Source organism: Pseudochaenichthys georgianus, chromosome 6 (genome assembly GCF_902827115.2).
Source record: "Pseudochaenichthys georgianus chromosome 6, fPseGeo1.2, whole genome shotgun sequence".
NCBI lineage: Eukaryota > Metazoa > Chordata > Actinopteri > Perciformes > Channichthyidae > Pseudochaenichthys > Pseudochaenichthys georgianus.
This window is the reverse complement of record NC_047508.1, coordinates 32,438,276-32,444,645: the sequence shown is the minus strand read 5'-3', so window position 1 is coordinate 32,444,645 and position 6,370 is coordinate 32,438,276. Positions and strand designations below refer to the sequence as shown.

General features: G+C 44.2%; 1 long non-coding RNA gene across 1 annotated transcript; it reads left to right on the top strand.

The window, feature by feature from the left end:
• The first annotated feature begins 4,466 nt into the window (after window positions 1-4,466).
• On the top strand, window positions 4,467-5,606 carry LOC117447584 (uncharacterized). The gene is made up of 3 exons (XR_004552246.2): window positions 4,467-4,761; window positions 5,082-5,229; window positions 5,336-5,606. It is a non-coding gene; the product is annotated as an uncharacterized lncRNA (long non-coding RNA).
• Window positions 5,607-6,370: the final 764 nt, after the last annotated feature.

Genomic DNA, 6,370 nt, shown 5'->3' with positions numbered 1-6,370 from the left:
GTGCAACTGTAGAAGCTTGCTCTGTTCGGTTGTCTCACTGAAAGACAAAGGGTCGCAGTTCTCACTATGTTCAATAATATTTGCCTTAAATACATTGAAATGTGAAAGTTGAACAAAAAAGTGATGTTGCTTGGTAAAAGGTAAATGTAACCTTTTGATAAGAAAGTACACTCAACATCACTGATGTGTAGGTGATCTAGTATTCAGTCATGTTTAATGGCATGTGTATCAGTGTATTAGAGTCATTACTTTATGCATTCTTTGTAAAGCATGAAAAAGGTGTACCTTGGAATCCGTGCTGAAGTTCTCTGCTGTTAGGAGTCCAGATCTGTCTCTCCTCCTCTGGTCCAGCCTGTCTGGATCACCTTAAGGACACTTTGAACAAACGGATGTAAAGTTACATGCATGGCTTACAGACTTCTTTACATGCAAACAACTTTTTATCTTCTTTTAAAAACAGATCATAATCTTATTGTTATACTTAAGAAATGGCTGGATATCACAGTCCTCATACTGTATCAGTTTGAGTATTATTGTGTAGGTCCTTTTTATTTTACTGTTACTTTGGATGAGTTTTTCATGAGTCAGTCAAATTAATTTGTTTTCATATGCCATATTCATATGTATCACACACGTAAGGGTAAGACACAAACCTATTTAACAAATGCAATGCAATGGATAAGCTTCTGAAGTCACAGATAACGTCATATCTAATATTTAAACAAATCATTTCCTTGTCACTAAAGCATTGACTACGGCAGTGACCACTAACTGGCGGCCCGCGGGCCACATCCGGCCCGCCAGACATTCTCATCCGGCCCGCACGACGGGGGTGACTGTGGCGTTGGCGGAGTGGTTACTGCGTTCGCCCCCCACCCATTTCTTTGTTTACAACGTCTCGTGAGTAAGGTGCAGTACCGGAGTCCAACAGAGAGGCAGCAGCTGCGGGACAGTAGACTGCGTACTGTGAAACCTTCCCTCCCCTGAAGAAGAAGTGATCTTTCGTTGTGAAGAGTCTGGTTAATGCGCTCCGCACCACAGCAGTAGCCCCGCTGGGACAGAGAGGCTGGAGCTGCGGGACAGTAGCCTAGAAGCAGGGTTGGGTTGTAACGGAATACATAACAGCGTTACGTAATCAGAATACAAAAATCAAGTAGGCTAACTGTATTCAGCTGGCGTTACATTTGAAAAACGAGTAATCTGATTACAGTTACTTTCGTAAACCTGAAGTGAATACATTTTGGAATACTTATTGGAATTATTGGTGGAAAGGTTTCCTCACAAAATGTAATATTCATTACCGGCAGAACTGTGTGTACACTGCACAGCGCTGCAGCTTGTCTGTGAGCGAGAGAGAGATGCAGCGTGTCTGTGAGGCCCCGCCCCCGCACGCAGATGAGAGAGAGATCTCTTTTAAAATATATTGAAAGTTAGAAACGGAGATTGTTGGATAAAATGTGCAAGATAACGTTTATGTATCATTTCTTTATTGTCGAAATGATGACATTTCATAACGGGATGAAATCAAAGTGAATGGCCTGCTGCTGCTGAATGCATGGGGCAAGTGACTGGAAAAAGTTTTAAAAGTTATTACATCGTTTCAGATAATAAATAATAATGATAATTCATTCTATTTAGGGGCGCCTTTCAAAGCACCCAAGGACACCTTACAATTCATAACATATTCCAAGGAAAGGTTTTAAGACAGTACAAAGAATGCAGTCCGGGTGATGTTTTGTATGTGTGGTGCAGATGAGAGAGCTGTTCAGAATGACACCAAGATGTTGTGTTTGAGTTCTTGATAAGCCATGAAAACAGTAAAATGAGTGTCTCCTGTTCACCAAAACATACCCATCTGTTATGGAAAAAGAAAGTATTCCAAAAGTAATCTGAATACTATTTATAAAATTCTGGGCTATATAAAAATCGCTGGTGTAGTGCCGAGAGATATGGAGTCAGAGGCGGTGCAAGGAAGGTGCAAGAATAGCAATTTATTTACAAGCTGCAAAGGACATGTTGTCGGGTCGCAGCCCGGGTCGACCAGAGACAGAGCCAAGAGGGCACACCTATTTATAGGTAACCCATAACATGTCCGTGTGGGAACAATAACCGCAACTGTAGTTCCAGGTTTGAATTATGTCCCAGTGGTTAAATAGGTAGTCACCACACAAGCCCCCCCAGAATTCAAACATGGCAAAAAAAATATATATATATCCCCACGTCCGTGGAGGAAGCACCACAAGGGCCGAGGAGGGTGGGGCCGCAGGTGAGGACCGGGCCATGGAACGGGCCACGAAAGGGGGCCGCAGGAGAGGGCAGGGGCCCTAACGAGGGCGAGGGCACCAACACCGAGGGCGGGCCGTCGTAAGGGGGCCGCACTAGGTGTTGCGGAGAACCCAGCAGGAAAGAGGGCAACCCGGCCGCAGGCAGACGCACAACGGCGGCGGGCATGAAGTCCTCGGCAGGCGTCGAGGTATCCCCGGAAGAGAGGAGCAGTCCCCCCGGGAGGAAGGAGCACAACCCGGCCGCAGGCAGACGTGCCGCAGGCAGACGTGCCGCGGCGGCGGGCATGAAGTCCTCAGCAGGTGCTGAGGCATCACCGGGAAGCAGGAGAGGCCAGACAGGGTCCCGGAGTGCGCCACCCATGGGCCGATGGAGCATGGGCGACGTCCGGAACTGTCGAGGCGAGAGGGGGTCCAGGAGTGCACCACCCAGGCGTCGATGATACCGTGAGTGGCGTCTGGAACCGCCGTCGAGGTGGTGAAAAAAATGAGTGTTGTCCACATGAGGTCAACCGGCTGGTCGAACCTCCTCTCCGGCACCGGAAAAAAATTGTTAACAGTCAGATGTCAACACGTCGTTAGTTGCTAGCCGTTAGCTGCCGCTGTTAGCTGTCGTTAGCTGTTAGCCGTTGTTAGCTGTTAGCTGTCGTTGTTAGCCGTTAGCTGCCACTGCTAGTTGTCGTTAGCTGTTAGCCGTTGTTAGCTGTTAGCTGTCGTTGGTAGCTGCTAGCCGTTATTAGCCCCTCGTGGTTAGCCGCTAGTCGTCGTCAGCTAGCGCAGCCAGGACGTGCAGCCGCACGCCCCGAAGAAACAAGCCCACGAGGTAGCAATCGAGTTGCTGGTCGACCCAGCAGGTCGTGCATCGACCCCCTGTTGGATGGAAGGCTGATGCGGGAATGGCGAGCAACGTCCCCAGCTCTTCTGCCGGGCGCGCACCGAGCCTCAGTCCGCGTGCCGGTGGCAGCCACGGACGATTCCAAAAATCCCCGGCATTTCGAGAAAGAAACATGAGTTCCTTTTGCCGTGTTCGGGTCTGTCCCGGAAACTTCTCGAGACTTGTCAGGGTCACCAGTGTAGTGCCGAGATATATGGAGTCAGAGGCGGTGCAAGGAAGGTGCAAGAATAGCAATTTATTTACAAGCTGCAAAGGACATGTTGTCGGGTCGCAGCCCGGGTCGACCAGAGACAGAGCCAAGAGGGCACACCTATTTATAGGTAACCCATAACATGTCCGTGTGGGAACAATAACCGCAACTGTAGTTCCAGGTTTGAATTATGTCCCAGTGGTTAAATAGGTAGTCACCACACAGGCCACATTTCGGCCCATGGACAAATGTAGTTGGTGATCCCTGGACTACGCTATTCATCGTCCTTAAATGCAGGCATTAAGTTACATGTTCCGTTCTACAGCCACAATTAGGCTGTTTCTCAAGTGTGATGATAATACAATTAAAAGAGGCATTGGTAATAATATTAAAAACAACAATGTTTGGGTTGTTCGTCGGATAGGCGGTTAGCTGCAATAAATAACTCCAGTTCAACAAACCATATTACAATATCTAAGGGAGCGTTATTTCTGGACCATCTTGAAATGTGACGTTCATATTTTAAAGATACACACATTTCATTGTGACGTTGAATTAATAGCCTCTCTTCAACAATACGTTGACGTTAGCTAGTCTATTTTATGCTATAGTAGAGCATAGCGAATTTAAACGAACCTTAATAATGCATACAGTAACCTAACTAGCAAACTAACTATCTAACGTACAAGGATGACCTTATTTTAGCAACCTCGCACAGAAGCCTTTTGGTATACAGTAGCATCCCACTTAATGTTTTACACTCTTGGATGCTACGCATAGCATCGTTAGCACAGGTGGAGCTACGATTGCTCAAATGCTAACCCAACTCTAAACATTCATTAACATTAGCTTAATAAAAACACCAGTAACATAACATAAAGTACGCAGGGTTGACTTACCGAAGAAACTGCATTCATGGACGGTCTGTTTTAACGTAGTACCCCTCACTGCAGTGCGCAGTACCTCAAGCTCCTCCTTCTCAACCTTCTCAACCTTTGAGGCACGTGACTAACGGCCCCTCCTTCTCAACCTTTGAGGCACGTGACATCCTGTTTCTTTGAGGCACGTGACATCCTGTTTCTGTTAATCATAGCGTCTGAGTACGATGGAGGTAAGTATCCCTGAATAAATTAACTATTTGTTTTTGCTGCGGTTTAAAATGTGTTGATTGAAAGTAAAACTTTAATACAGCTACACCATTGTTTGGTGTCCATCCTATTTTCGCGGGAGAGGACTGTTTAATACAGCTACACCATTGTTTGGTTTCCATCCGATTTTCGCGGGAGAGGAGAGCTTCACCATTGTTTGGTTTCCATGGTAGCACGTCACTTTAGCAGCGCGCGCAACTCAAAGTCTTGAAATGCTCCCGTTTTCTGAGGTCTCAAGGTTGGCAAGTATGGTCGTATCCCTGAATAAATTAACTATTTGTTTTTGCTGCAGTTTAAAATGTGTTGATTTTAAGTAAAACTACATTTGTGTTGCTTCAAAATAGTAAGATTGCTGTATAAGCAAAGTCCTGAAAACTTTAGGAAAGTCTTTATATTATTTTTGCACTACTGACAACTAATAACTATACTATGTAATAGTAGGATTGCTGTATAAGCAAAGTCCTGAAAAAACTATGCATAAACTATATTTAAATTCGATTTTTACAAAATAAATGTATATGTATATGTATATAACCATTTTGTTTGTGTTTATTTTCTTTGACCAGAAACACATCACACACTTACACCATGATGGGAGCCCAAAAGTGTATATTTGTAATTCTGGCAGTTATCACTGCCCGTTCTGCCAATACCAGGGTCAGAGGCTTCAGGTGGAATAACATGCCAAAAGCCATTCTTCTGTGAGGCACAGAGGTATAATAAATTGCTCTTTTTAGTGCTGTCTGTATTTTCACATTATTTACAATGAGAGCTTAATGTCTTCAAGCTTATTGACTTTACTATTGTTTCTTGTTTTCAGAGTTCACAATTGTTAAGTGTGGCTTAAGCTGCAGAACAGCAAGCCATTTTCATTGTCTTTATTGCTCACAGACCATAATTAATAGGGGCCAGTTTTTACGGCATGTCTATTCACATGAGCCAAACGCTGTGACTGTAGGGCGACTTACAGCACCTGCCCAGCTCCCTCCACCATCTCACCTGCTCACTCCAGCACCTGCCCAGCGCCCCCCACCATCTCACCTGCTCACTCCAGCACCTGCCCAGCTCCCCCCACCATCTCACCTGCTCACTCCAGCACCTGCCCAGCTCCCTCCACCATCTCACCTGCTCACTGCAGCACCTGCCCAGCTCCCCCCACCATCTCACCTGCTCACTGCAGAAGTACATGTAGTTCAGTCTTTGCTATTGTTTGTTTACTGTACAATGAAGTGTGAGTGTTAAACATGTAACCTGTCTTTGTCAAATATATTTCAGGATGAAGAGGTTCCACAAAAGAAGCAGGCCATAATTTGAATGCGTCATGTGTGAGCGCTGCTGGGGGGGAACTGTTACAATCTGTATTAGGTTCACTAATGCCTCAAAATGTAATAGTTGTCAGAATCTGTCTGTGTTTTATGTTGTCCTGTCCCTGTCTCTGTGTTCAATAAAATTGAAAGTCCTGAATTCAAAGTGTTTCTTAAGTTAAAGAGTATAAGTATTATCAGCTAAATGTACTCGAAGTATCAAAAGTAGAAGTACATGCATTTGGCTCTGTTCACAGTATTATATTACCATTGATATTATCCTGTCAATTCTATCAATTTGTCAATACGATGGCACTTTTTTAATATATTTTTTAAAATACTGGTAGGAAATAATGTGATATGATTTCATTTATATCACATGTTTTTCAGTAAAAAGTGAGTAAATATACAATATTGCCTCTGAAATTAAAATTAAAAAGTTAAAAAACAAATGAAGGCCCTTTATTGAAGTCATAACAGAAATAATTGATGCAATTAACATGCAAATAGACATTAAAATATGCTTTGAAGGTTGTTAATGTGTGTAGTTT